General features: G+C 37.1%; 1 protein-coding gene across 19 annotated transcripts in view; it reads right to left on the bottom strand.

Annotated features, from left to right (window-relative positions):
- The window catches only part of PEAK1 (pseudopodium enriched atypical kinase 1), a 305159-nt gene that overhangs the window by 70925 nt on the left and 219076 nt on the right, over positions 1–15158 (bottom strand). Inside the window, exon 6 of one of the 19 annotated variants that reach the window (XM_077940026.1) lies at positions 10303–10354. The exons of the other annotated variants lie outside the window; for them this stretch is intronic. The gene's annotated coding sequence lies outside the window, so the exon portion shown is untranslated. The remainder of the gene's footprint in view (positions 1–10302; positions 10355–15158) is intronic. 19 annotated transcript variants of the gene reach the window in all.

Here is a 15158-nt window from a genome sequence, read left to right on the forward strand (position 1 = left end):
GTCTGATACAGAGCACCCAAATGGAATGTTTGATAAGAAAAGCTCATTTACCTCCACATTCCTCATAATCTCAAAGCAAATCTTCTAGATGAAATAGTCTATGGGAGAGTTTAATGGCTGAAGCTGCCCCTAGGAGATAGCCAGGATTCCATGATCTAAAATCCTATTTCATATTTGACAGTTTTCAGGACCAAAGCTCTTCAGGCTATAGATGAAGCTATTCAAGAGTGGCCTATTTCACTTCAAGTCATGACAGCTTTTTAAGAACCTATTACTGTTTTTTATTCTCTGTACTGCCATACAATGACAATAATTAGTTTGCTTCTAGTCCAGCAGTTTCAGGCAGATTTGATACCAAAACAAACAAACAAAAAAAACCCCACAAAAATACAAACAACAACAAACAAATCCACAATGGATTTCAGTCTTGAAATAAACTGGCCAGCAGAAAGAGCTGGAGCTCCTCAAGCTGGATTCAATTTCCGTTAGTGAAGAAAAGGCAAGTATGTAGGTGGGAGATTAAACACCATACATACAGCATTTCCTAAAGGCACCCAAGGAGAATCTGTTAATAATAAAGAAGGACGGAGAATGAACTGCTAAGCTCCTTCTCCAATTCTGTGACTCCTGAAGGCCATCATCTCTCTCCATAAAATCTGTCACATTGCCATGGAGGCAGAGTCAAGAATCCTCACTGCTGTATGTGGGCTTTTAAGGACACTCTCAGTGAGGATCTATTGCCTGTATGTCATCCCACATATTAGTCCATCTCCGGGATGGTAGGGGACAATTTACAAGTCAAGGTTCTCACTAGGCTTTTGTTATAGAACATGTGGGTCACTTAAAAAAAAGGAAAGGAAAATGTGACAACCATACTCACGTCACTGTTCCCAACCTTTCCTTCTTCCACAGTGAAAAATGCTGACCTGACACCTCAACCAGCTGCCAAACCCTTCAGTATATGACTAAAAGGGTGGGGAGAGGAAGTGAAAGCAAAGCTGCAGGAAGAAGTTTTGCAGAAGATAAAACACAGCTTAAATTTGGTACACAAATGGAAATTCCATGAGTAAAAGAGACTTTCTTGAGATCTGACTGAAAAAAAAAATTATTGTTCCTTGCTATCACAAGAACATGAGGTTCTCCTATCTAAAAAAGAAACCAAAGTAAAATCTGCTTAATTTTGGAAACTTAACGAAATCTCCAGAAGCCCATTCAGTTCCAATTGTTCTAACCACAACAGTTTTTCTAACAATTCACTGCGCCTGTCACATGGTAGTCATCTCAGAATAAGAATCATGTAACAACAAATGCACCACTGCAAAGCAGCACCTCTCAGTTTCAACTCATTTTTAAATTCAAACTCTTTCATGATTCAGTTAACTACTACTAATAATTATTATAAACTTGGTAATATCTAGTTTTAAGATTAGAAGTTCCAAAATGTTCCCTGAATCCACTTTAGACCCCTACTTAAGAAGGTAAACATCAGAGAAGAGGTTAAAATATTATCTAATAACAGCCAAGACTCCATAGTACTTTATAGTTTTATTTTATTCATAAGCTTTTTCTTCTGCTTGGAATGTATTTCCTCTAACGCTGTTCCATTTGGTGAAACCCTATTTATCCTTCAAGATGCAGTTTAAATTTTACCTCTGTGATGAAGTTTTGCCTAACTCGATTATACCACATTGTTTTGTAATTATGTAAGTCCCCAGAAGGCAGGGCTAAGTGCTTCTCATCTCTATATCTCTTGAATTGTTTGGAATACATTAGATACTAAATAAATGCTTGCTGAGTAAGAATAATTCTAGTTAGCATTTACTACTAAGTACCAGGTCCTTTACCCATAAAAACTCATAATTCAGCCAGGTGTGGTGGCTCATACCTGTAACCCCAACACTACACTTTGGGAGGCCAAGGCAGGCAGATCACCTGAGGTCAGGAGTTTGAGACCAGCCTGGCCAACATGGTGAAACTCTGTCCATACTAAAAATACAAAAATTAGCCAGCCATGGTGGTGCGCGCCTATAGTCCCAGCTACTCAGGAAGCTGAGGCAGGAGAATCACTTGAACCTGGGAGGTGGGAGGCTGCAGTGAGCTGAGATTGTGCCACTGCACTCCAGCCTAGGCAACAGAGCGAGACTCTATCTCAAAAAACAAAACAAAACAAACACCTCATAATTCTCACAAAACTCTATAATAGACATACTATTATTTGCCCTACTTTACTGATGAAGAAACTGAGATTTGCCCAAGGTCACATAGCTAGTAAATGGCAGAGCCAGGATAAATGCATGCAAGCATGTATGCATGCATAAATGGTATAGCTTCATGGCATCTGGAGGCTGCTTTAAACATAAACATGGCAGTATCTGAAAGAGAGTCCACACAGCAGCAGCAGCACTGTCCACCATAGTGGAATTCCACCATGAATGAAGAAGTGTAAGAAGTAGGCACACCCACACCTTCCCCTCCTCAGCTTTAAGATGGTCAGTCCAGGTGCTCACTGCAGAATAAGCCAGAAGGAAACAAACAGGTATAAACTTAGCTAGTAGGCTGTCCCAAAGTTCTGTTTTTTGTGCTTCAGAGTGTTGAGGAAGTAATATTACGAGACAAATTAAGCATGATCTTTCATCCAGCTCTCCAAGTCAGGAACCGCTCTGATTTGGAGGGCCACTGAAGTGGCTGGTTGAGAGTGAGTTGGTGAGATGTTGCTATCAGTCACCTTTCTCTTTTCCTCCTCTCCATTGCCCTCAACCTCACAGCCAACTGCCAAGTGAAGAAAGCTGGACTGCAGGCTAAATTAGGGAGTCACAGCTGATTGAGATATGAGAAGACAGGGAATAAAAAAGAGACAAAATAAGGGCAGAGCAAGATTCAAATAAGAGAAGGCGGGAAAAAGGAAATTGGGAAGGAAGGAGAAATAAGAAAATAGTTAATGATTCTAAGAAAAAATCCCTCTTGAATGTTTATAGCCACATAATCAGAGTGAGCAATGTCATTTGCTACCACTCCGCACTCATTTTTGGAGGCTTTATTGTCTTGTGTTACTTTATGTTTGGCAGGAGGTATTATTTTTCCAATTAAATGAAATTTTACCTTTCCCAGCTATAGAAAAGAGTGAACAATACATACTGTAAAACATTTATAATTTAGACTTTTAAAGGGAAAAAGTACTTCTAAATTAATGAAAGTCTGAATTACACAATACTTTGAAGAAATATTGCTTTTGAGGAAATACCATAATAAACTAGTCTTTCCTAGTGCAGGTATTTGGACCTGTTCTAATCAATAAGTTGGAATTATTTTCGTAACAGTTGTAAATACATAACTTAAAATGCAGTCAAAGAATACTTCTCACACTGGAATCTGGGATGTGTTTTCAAGGGTTTATGAGTTCTCCCAAAGAGCTGAATATTAAACTGAAAGTAAAGTTTACATCTAAAATAAACTAACGTAAACACAGGCAGGATCGTTGCAATGGCCATATTAACTAAGCACAGCAATATAATTTCCAGGACTACAAATACCTTTCTGTTTCTAATTTGAGCTGGCACCAAGCACACTACTTTAACTGTAAGAAGTAATGAGAAAAGAAAGAGGCTCACTTAATATATAGATGATACAGTTCTACCAAGTAAAGACCAAAATGACATCACGGTGCAACCACTGTGTATTTTACCAATCTTGAATTTTCAATACCCTAGAAAGAAATGTGGCGTAAGAAGAGAGCCAATGGTAATGAAAACTGCAAAATCTAGGGTGGCTGGCAGCCCCTTACCCACATAGTAAGCAGCAATTTAGTTTCAGCAAAACTTCGTCTATTGCATTAAATTGTTGTTAATTTGCATTTCATTAGTTTTGCAGGGTTTTTTTGTGCTTAACTTTCACATTTGTTTTATAGCTAAATGACAAATAAAAGCATAAAGATTTATACCTAACTTTGTTTTTTGTATTTAAGAAAATAATAATAATATATGTCAACACTGAGAGAGTGCAGTTATTTTTTTAAGTTAAAAGAGGTCTATAAATTACTAAAGTTTGAAAAGTAGTGCTTAAAAGCAATATTCTCTTATGTCAGGTAAGCATTCCTCTTGTGATCTTATTCACATTACTAATTTGCTAAGAATATGTTAAAGGAGTATAATAACTATCTATCATCAACAAAGCTCTTGTGAAAATGAATTAAGATAAAATATACAAAGTGCCTAATTCGAAGGCTGATTCATAGTAAGCACTTAATAAATATTAGTTCTTTTCTCCTTTATTAAATCTCTATATCCAGCGGAGGCCAGGAAGGGGTATGATTCCTCTAATCCCCTCCACACATATCCACACCCCATCTTGACATACCAACTGGGCACTTGGGAAGCTATTTCTGTGGGAACACTGTTAACTCTGCTTAGGTTAGACTTCAGTTATCATGGATGATTTAACTGCAAGTTTTAGCTGGCTTGTAAACCTATTTAAGACTTATTGCTTCTACAGGGAAAACATACTCCAAGTTCTGAGCAAGTGACTTGCAAGGAAACTTCAGCATTCCATCTTGGACTTGTGTTTTGCATCAGTTTCAAGAGATGTTGTCAGATTCTATCAGGAAGGAGTTACTGAGCAATAAGGTAATGTGATACTACTTGTGCTTTAAGAATTCAGGTGGAAATAGAAAGAATATATTGACAGGAGGCAAGGTGAAAGGTAATGTAGTTGGTTCAACTAGTATAATACTAGACCAGAGAAGGCTCCAAATTAATATAGTGGCAGTGGGAATTAACAAGCAGGGGCTGATTTGAGAGGCTAAATTGATAATTTTCATCAACTAGTGGGATACTAAGAGTGACTAAAGATGACCCTGAGGTCTGTCTAGATCAAAACCCAGGATCATTTTCCCAGAGGTATACTGAAATGTGGACAATCAAGCCAGCACCAACTGCACTACTTTAACTGTAGAAAATCATGAGACAGATGATGTCTCAAAGGAAACAACAAACATATTCTAAAACCAAGTATGTGATTCAAAATTCTTCCCATTGAGAAATATCCAGATTTTAAATTACTATTTACTTATGTAAACTTGACTCTAAACCTTGACTGCAAGTGGTTTAGTGAGAGCAATAAAGACGATGCAGGAGGCTGAGGGGGATGGGAGGGAGATGAAAAAGGTAAAGTGACAATTCTTTAGTTAGCATTATTTTATTACAGAATAAAGTTAGAAAAATGAGACTTGGGTTTAGTAACCGAAGCGATGAGGCCAGTAATGGACCACGAAGGATGGGAACTGTGACCAGGGCATTCGAGAAGTCCAGATGGGCATGAGCACATGACAATAGGTTTCCACAGGACTGTTCTCAAGAAAACAGCAGAAGCTCAGACTCTGGGGAGTTACTGGATATTAACACATAAGGAGGCCACAGTCTGACAGAGGAAAAACTAAACTATTCCCCAATAAAACTATGTTGGGTCTTAATTCTCCTCATCAGTGAGATACCTACCCGTGGTTTGTATCACTGGACTGCTAAAGTGAGCCCAGACACCTCTCAACGGAAAGTGAGAGGTGGAATGCTAGCCATTATTGAAGAGGTGCTAGGCCCCTGGCCCTTGTGGGTGCCAGAGCACTAGGAGTATTCCATTCCTATAGTAACAACTCACCAATTAGGAGAGCCCTCAGAGGCACAAATGAACAACACTCAAGGGCATTACTAATAAGATATGTAAAAATAGACAACTTACTCAAACTCTCCAGGCCGAATGGGCCTTATCTTTTTTTTAAATGAAAAAAAATTTTTTTCTTTATATTATAAAAGTAATCAGAAAATAAAAATATGCAAAAGGCAAATGAAGAAACCCCCAAATCTTACTATATACTCTTCTGTGTCTTTTTGCTGTACACAGATCAAGGTGTATACGCACAGACACACAGATATATTTCACAGAATGAACATGCTGTTTGGTAACAAGAGTACCTTTAAAGTCTTTCCCCAAATTTACAATCTATTCAAAACATTATATACATGCAAATTGGGTTAAAATACCATTTCAAATTATTCAAACACATTTAACAAGAGACAAATGAAGTTGGAGTCAGAGATCTTTAATAACCTGAAACAAAAAGAAGATATATATATATATATATATATATATATATCTTCATATATATATATCTTCACATATATATATCATATAATAAGAAACACCTCTTCTCTATGGATATAGTTATCTGGCAAGATCACCTATTCAGGATACAGCTGAAAACTAGACAAAGTAGGAAAGCACCTTTTATAGTTTCATTTATAGACTCATTTTATACACAAATTTAATTTGATCAGCTTAGTTTTATTGATCTTGTTTGTACAGAAATAAAGGTGAATGCTCTACTTATAATTTAAAGAATTATAGCTGTCTCTCTCAGGCTGCCTTATTTGTATATCCTCTATCCACTTTACTAGGAACCAAATGAGACTCTAATGTTAATTTGTTTGAGTGGAGATACGTGTCCACCGCTCTTTTAAAAAAGGTACCCAAACGTCCTTTTCGCAATTATCCTTTTAAAAAGACTCTAGGCCAGGTGTGGTGGCTCACACCTGTAATCCCAAAAATTTGGGAGGCCAAGGCAGGTAGATCACTTGAGGTCAGGAGTTCGAGACCAGACTGGCCAACATGGCGAAACCCCGTTTCTACTAAAAATACAAAAATTAGCTGTGCATAGTGGTGCGCGCCTTGTAATCCCAGCTACTTGGGAAGCTGAGGTGGGAGAATTGCTTGAACCCGGGAGGCAGAGGTTGCACACTGAGCAGAGATTGCGCCACTGCACTCCAGCCTGGGTGACACAGTGAGACTCTATCTCAAAATAAAATAAAATAAAATAAAATAAAATAAAATAACTCTCTCGCCATCTCTTCTGTGATCTTGTCTATTCCCAAATATTTAAGGGTGGAATAACTTTCCAGAGTTTGCCATATAACATATACTTTATAACCTATATTCCAGAATTATACCTCTTGCTCCTGTTGTCTGAAGCTCCAGACTTTGGCTGCCTACTAGACCTTTCCAAACTCAACTAATTACATCTTTGCTCCAAAACACCGTATGCTCAACCTTTTTCTAGGTACCATAACAGTGAATGGTATCAAAACATTGGCAGACATTCAGACTGGTTCAACTTTTGACTCCTCCTGGTCCTTCTTATGCTATATCCAATCAATTGCCAGGTTTTGTCTTTCCTAATCTGTCCTCTCCCTTTGATCTATCTAGCTATAACTTGAGTCCTAGATTTTCATTGCTCTTTGTCTGAAATACTGAGATAGTATATTTTGTGTCCTAATTCCTCTAAAATACAGCTCCTTACTACTTTAACTCTCCACAAAGCCATTAATTGTTCTAAGTTGCCTATATAATACATTTAAACTCCTTAGAATAAAATTTAATGCTTTTTGTGATCTGTTACTGACTTACCATTTTTTAAAGCGTCATTATCTCCTCCACGTCCACTCATACAACAATTGTTCAAAATCCTATAGATCTTTTGATTCTCCAGTCAAATTTTAATTCCCCTGTGAAGTCTCACATCCTCCTCTTAGAATTAACTGCTCCCTTCCCCAAATTCCTATCATATGGCATTTGCATACCTTACCCCACCCCCTGACCCCCACTAGTCTTAGCTCCTTGAATGCAGGAGATATATCTTATTCAGTCTTGGCACTGTATGTTTCTTGAACAGATAAATAAATGATGCTCTGCTATCTGGCTTCATAGACCAAAATAACTTAGAAGGAGACAGCAGCATTCAGACAGAAGTGGCAAGTGACAACTACCTGACAGCAAAGGGAGAGAAAGAAAAATACAAGAACCAAACTTAAGAACTGAAAAAGCTTTTCCATGTGGGCAAATAGCCCTATATCCCTTAAGGGCATCACCATATTTTAGAATAGCACTGTAATTGATGTTGACACCAATTAGAGTAAGATAGCAAGAAAATGTTAAATTATGTTCGGTGTTCTGTGTTTAAGAAGGGAAGAAAACAACTAAAATGTGAAATGTATTCTGGAAAGATTTTCATACAACTTATTTTATTTACTATAAGTTTATTTAATTATAAAATAATTACTCTTTACAGAAAACTATAAAAATAAAGACAGAGAAAAAAAAGCACCCTAAATTTTAGTATGCATTTAAAAAACAATTTAAGTCACATAAGCACCAAATGATTACTCAAACTAAAAATATTTTAATGCTTAAGAGTTCAAACCCACAGTTATCCAGAAATTTTGGCTAACTAGAATTCATTCTTTCAAAGGAACATAGAGAGCTAAAATTTTACTGTATCATTAAAGTTATTATCCCAACTCTTCTGTCTTAACCAGTGACTGGAAAATGATGAGGTGGGGAGGAGATGAGGAAGTGGGGAATAATAACAAAAGATAAAATATAGAAGTTGAGAGAAAAAGAAAGGAACCCAAAATAAATAAAAGGTAGGAGGACAATCAAGACAAGTGAGAGGAAGAACAGAAAAACAGAGAAAGCATAATATCTGAGCAGACACATTCAGAAAAAGGACAGCTCTTCTTTCATTTCCCCCTTTCTTGACTTCTTTTGTTCTAATTGACTTCAGGCTGATGTGTGTAACCTTAGATGCATGCTGAATTCCAATGAAGTCCTCCTACATGTATACTTTATACCAAAACAATTCAGTTAAAAGGATTTTAATTGGTGTGCACCATTCCCTGCAATTTCAACATTTTAAAAATGAATAGTCTCACTAAGTACCAGATGGTGACATGTACTAATTAATCAGGCCTATTCAATGAATGAGCATATTAAAATGAATGCACCTATTAGACATGTGTTGCCGACGCTCCATCCTGAGGAAGTCTCCCCTCGAATGAGTGCTCATGGAAGGTGCAGATTTACTGTGCAATACTCACAAGTGTCTCCTGCAATTATTTGCAGTAGCAATGCCATCACTCTTGTGTCTCCCTCCAGATCACTCGATATTTCATGCTAAGCAGCTGGTGAGCCTTGCTATCCCTGTATAATCTGTTTAACCTCTGTAAGCAAGAGCCAGCTAAATATTGGGTCTACAGTGTTTCTACTAAAGTGAAGGTCTTACAAACTCATCAAGGTCATTTGTTAAATGGACAATGGGTAAGGGACAGATCAAATGAGGCTCTTGATCCAACTCTCTTCCTCCTCAATTTGTCTGTCAGTCAGTGAAAGCCTGAGCACTGCTAGCTGAAGGAATAAAACAGTGCAAATGGCAATCCTGCATGACAGGCTGCCATGCTCTGATTTTCCTGAAATGTTGTTAGCATTGGAGAGAAAGGTATATAATAACCTACTGGTAGGTCTCAAAATCCTACTAGGTACTCTTTTTTGAATGTGACAGAAATCTTAGAAGTCATTAGTTTTCTTAGCTCCTCATACTCATCACTCTTCTATTTTATACTATCTTGGATCACCATAATTTCAAATGCATTCTAATAGTAGGAAATTCCCCAAATCTCTCTAAATTTACTGAGAAACACTGGCTTCTTATTTGTTGAAGGCACTGAAAACTGAGCAGCTGACTAGGTAGGGAGACAGCAAGGCATACACAAAACATGGACTTTGGAGAAAAAAGGGGTGTTGTGAGACATGCATGTTATCTGGTACACAGCAAGCACTAACAAATGTTAGCGTTCTCCCCCAGATAATAGCAAACGGTAGGAAAAATAATCAACTTGGAGGGAAGCATCACTGAATAACAGCCTAAATATGATTACTTTTAGAGAAACTGAGAGGTTATAATAGAAAATGTGATTTTTTGCTATACTTTAGAAATTAAAGACAATATACTTTAACCTTCTAAGACAGCTTAATTAATTAATTAGCTAATTTACAGACAGGGTCTCACTCTGTCACCCAGGTTGTAGTGCAATGGTGCGATCATGGCTCACTGAAGCCTCCACCTCCCCAGGGTCAGGTGATCCTCTCGCCTCAGCCTCCTGAGTAGCTGGGACTACAGGTGTCTGCCACCATGCCTGGATAATTTTTTTTTTTTTTTTTTGTAGAGACAGGGTTTTGTCACATTTCCCAGGCTGGTCTCAACTCCTGGGCTCAAGCGATCCACCTGCCTTGGCCTCCCATAGTGCTGGGATTACAGGCATAAGCCACCACGCCCAGACTAAAACAGCTTGGAAGACAGAATTTTGAGACATTTGTGCTTGTTTCTGATGCATGGCAATAGATATTGCTTAAAATTAGAATATCACCCAAAAGAAAGCTTAGGGAAGGGTAGCCAATGACAGAAACAACAACATTAGTAGTTACCAGAAAAGCCTTCATGACAAAGGCGATTTTATTACTTTCCTTGGGATCTTGCCTAAAAACAAGAGGTGAAATTTAGATATTATTCAAACAGAATTTAATTAATTTGGACATAACTGAAAGTCCAAAATAGCAAGAACATATTCATCAAGAGGTTTCTATGCAATGATTAAATAATCTTTTGAAAGTTTCTGTTACTTTGGTCTAATAATTTTTGGTAGATTTCTGTTACTTTTAAATTTTTGGTTCTACCTTTACTTTTTTTCTACCTTAAATAATATTTTGATACAGTATCTGGCATAGAAATAGGTCTTTATAGGAGTCTTGCATTCTGAAATAAGATAAAACCCAAGAAAACAAGACATCAAAACCAAGTGTAACTCCTAGCCCAAACATTTAAAAGAAAACATGTTAGGGAATGAAGAACTCTGACTAACTGAAAGGAAAGTAATGATTTATAATAATCTAAGTAGACCAAGACAATTTTCAGACTACAATTGGCCCTTGAACAACATGGGTTTGAACTGTGCAGTTTAATTTACATATGGATTTTTTCAATAAACATATTGGAGAATTTTATGATGATTTGTGACAATTTGATAAAACAGACAAACCATCTAACCTAGAAATATTTAAAAAGTTATGAAAAAGTTAGCTATGTCACAAATACATAAAATATATGTAGACAGTATATTTTATCATTTACTATCATAGAGTATATATACATCTATTATAAAAAGTTAAAATTTATCAAAACTTAAATATGAGAGAAATGTAAACCAATGTAAAGATGTAGTATTAAATCATAACTGTGTAAGTATATGAATAACTGCATACTATAATACATACTATACTATTGTAATACTTTTGTAGCCACCTCCTATTGCTACTGAGGTAGCTCAAGTATTGTATCACCTTAAAAGGCCATGTGATGCTAATCATCTCCACATGAACAGTTCATCTCTCCAGTAAATTGTGTATTATAGTAAAAAGTGATCTCTTGAGGTTCTTATGTATTTATCATATCACGTTTGTTTTTAGTGCAATGCTGTAAACCTTAAATAACACCATGGGACCCATATGAAATGCCACCAGTGATGCTGGAGGTGCTTCCAAGAAGCAGAGAAAAGTCATGACACTTTAAGAAAAAGTTGAATTCCTTATTATGTACTGTAGATTGAGGTCTGTAGCTCTAACTGCCCACCACTGCAAGATAAATGAATCTAGTCTAAGGACCGGTATAAAAAAAAAGAAAATGAAGTTCATGAGCCATCAATGCAGCAATGCTAGCAGGCATGAAAATCTTGCACTTTTTGAGAAATATCTTTTTGTATCATATTGAAAACAGCATTTATGTGGGTGTAGGATTGCTATAAGAAAGGTATACCTATAGACTACAATATTATTCAAGAAAAAGTGAGGTTATTATATGACAACTTAAAGCAAAGGGAAGGTGAAGGAGCTAAAGAATTTAATGTCAGCAAAGGATGGTTTGATAATCCTAGAAAAAGATTTGGTTTAAAAAATGTCAAGATAACAGGAGAAGCAGCTTCTGCCAACCAAGAGGCAGCAGATAAATTCATAGATGCTATTAAGAAAATCCTTGAGGAAGGATATCTGCCTTAGCAGGCTTTTAGTGCAAATGAAAGTGCCCTATTATGGTGGTGGGGGGCGGAGGGGAGAAGCCATAAAGGACATTTATTTCATCTATTTGTACGGAAGAGAAGTAAGCACCAGGATTTAAGGCAGGAAGGGATAGGCTAACTTGACTGTTATGCACAAATGTGGTCAGATTTATGATTGGGACTATCCCTATCTATAAAGCTACTTATCCCCAAGTCTTGAAGAGAAATGATAAACCCCAGCTGCCACTCTTGTTTGTACAGCAAGAAGGTCCGAACGAAAGCCTTTTTCTGAATTGGTTCCATCAATGCTTTGTTCCTAAAGTCTGAAAGTACTTTGCCAGTAAGAGACTGCCATTTAAAGTTCATTTGGTATTAGACAACGTCCCTGGCCACCCAGAATACCATAAGTTCAACACTGTAGATATCAAAGTGGTCTACTCGCCATCAAACACAATGTCTCTAATTCAGCCTCTATATCAGGGGGTCATAGGACCTTTAAGGCTTATCATGCAAAGTACCATGTGGAAAGGACTGCCAACATTGCGAAAGAGAACTCTGATAAGAGAACACCGTGAAAGTCTGGAAGGATTAAACTGTTGAAGATGACATCGTTGTTACAGAAAAAGTTGTGAAAGTCATCAAGCCCAAAACAATACATTTCTCTGGAAAACTCTGTGTCCACATGTTGTACATGACTTCACAGGATTTATGACAGAGTTAATTGAAGAAATCATGAAAGAGACTGTGGATATGGCAAAAATGGTATGGGGTATGTGTGTGTAAAAGATGTCAAGATATGGCTCTTAGCGACATTGAAGAACTAATATACCTCACATCAGAAGAATTTATGGAAGATGACTTGGAGATGACTGCTTCCAAACCAGCACCAAACAATGAAGATGAAGATGTAGAAGAAGCAGTGTCAGAAAACACACTAAGGTTAGACAATCTAGTAGAAGGATTCTGACGATTCAAGACTGCTTTTGACTTCTTTTACAACATGGACCCTGCTCTATGATACAGGCACTAAACTAAAGCAAACAATGGAAGAAAGATTGGTCCTATATAGAAACATTTTTAAAGAAATAAAAATAGCAAAAAATTCAGACAAATTATAACATATTTCCATAAAGTTACATCAAGTGGGCCTGTCTTTCCTGCCTGTTTCCACCTGCTCAGCCTCTTCTGCCTCTGCCATCCTTGAGATAGCAAAACCAACCAATCCTTCTTCTTCCTCCTCCTCCTCAGACTACTCAACATGAAGACAAATAAGATGAAGGCCTTTATGATGATAGTTTCACTTAATGAATAGTAAATATATTCTCTTCCTTATGATTTTCTTAATAGCATTTTTCTCTAGTTTACTTTCTTGTAAGAATACAGTATATCGTACATATAGAATACAAAATAAGGGTTAATCAACTGTTTATGTTATTGGTAAGGCTTCTGGTCAACAGTGGTCAGGTTTTGGGGGAGTCAAAAGTTATATGCAGATTTTTGACTGTTGCAGGGGGGTCAGCATTCCAACACCTACATTGTTCAAGGGTCAATTGTATATTCTAAAATTCACCACTCAATGTATGGTCTGTAGCCCCAGACTTACTGAATCAGAATCTACATTTTTACAAGATGCCCGGGTACTTTATAAACATATTAAAGTTTAAGAAGCACTCTACTGAAAAACAGCAAGTTTTACCAAACTGTGAATATAGCATAGTAGCTTCACACTGTACAATTTAAAAGTCCCCTCAATTTGAAAACCATATTCAATATCTAAAAGGCTTTTATTTATTTTGAAAATCTACTCATTTCAGAACTACTGACAACAAAATTAAAGAAGGAGATAAGCTGAATAAAGGGCATATTCAATAGAAAGTTTAATGTTAGCAGGTGATTGCTTCATGTTTGAAAGATCTTCCATTAGGGTCAAATGTGCTTCATGTCATTCTGCTTGGCAGTGAAATGGTTACATTTCTTCTTTCTTTCTATACTTTTCCTTCTAACCAATTTTAGATAGTTACTACATACAGACTCATACTTTACCGCAACTTACCTCTGGAGTAAAATATATTATTTAAAACATTTCTTCATATACTTATACTGTGATGTGAGCTCTTTATCAACTATGTAGATGCTACCAAATGTTTTTAGCATTTCTCCTCAGATTTACATGTCATACACTAAATGTATCAAGTTGAGTTCAAGCAACTCAAGATTATTGTTACTGATTTCTGGGAACAGATTCGTAAAAAGGGGTTTTACCACAATGTCTTTCCAACTTTAACACATACATCAACCCTTGGTTTTACTGTATAAATTGATAAGCCTTTGTGTCTTTTCTTTTTTTTTTTTTTTTGAGATGGAGTCTCGCTCTGTCGCCCAGGCTGGAGTGCAGTGGTATGATCTTGGCTCACTGCAAGCTCTACCTCCCAGGTTCACGCCATTCTCCTGCCTCAGCCTCCTGAGCAGATGGGACTACAGGCACCCGCCACCACGCCTGGCTATATTTTTGTATTTTTAGTAGAGGTAGGGTTTCACCGTGTTAGCCAGGATGGTCTTGATCTCCTGACCTCGTGATCCATCCACCTCAGCCTCCCAAAGTGCTGGGATTTTACCGGCATGAGCCACCACGCCTGGCCCAAACCTTTGTGTCTTAATGCCACTATTTTCCTATTTCCAAACATCACAGTTTGCTCATAAAGAAATGATCATTTCTGCCTCCCTTTGATTAGTCAAAGGCTCTTTCTAGTGTTGATATACTAGATATACTGCTTGAAGTTCTAGCATATTCCAAATATTGACTTTTCATCATTTTGGTATATATCATATGGCAAAAGCTAATTCAGTCTGTTTTTATGTTAATATGTTCATGGCCACATTCCAAGGAATGCCAGGCACCTTGGAATATAGCCTGTCACTTAGCTAGGGGCATAAATGACTAACTCAGCATTGTATCTTAAAGACAGAAGCAGAAGTAGAATTTCCAACCCTGTGTGAGATGTCATACTTAGATCACACTGGCTCGCTCTGTGCATCTGATTCATCTGCTTTTTGTCAAATTTGGTATTCATTTTAGACTCCAATATTGTTCCAAATCAGGCTAAGCTTTAATATTAATGCAGTCTTCTAGTTAAAGCTGCATGTAATCTAAGACTGGGTGCTGTGCCCTTTTTCATGCAGTTTCACATTTAGCTATTTATAACCTCTATGTTCAAGAAGCATCATGTTTTCTGC

The sequence above is a fragment of the Macaca mulatta genome, chromosome 7, assembly GCF_049350105.2.
Source record: "Macaca mulatta isolate MMU2019108-1 chromosome 7, T2T-MMU8v2.0, whole genome shotgun sequence".
NCBI lineage: Eukaryota > Metazoa > Chordata > Mammalia > Primates > Cercopithecidae > Macaca > Macaca mulatta.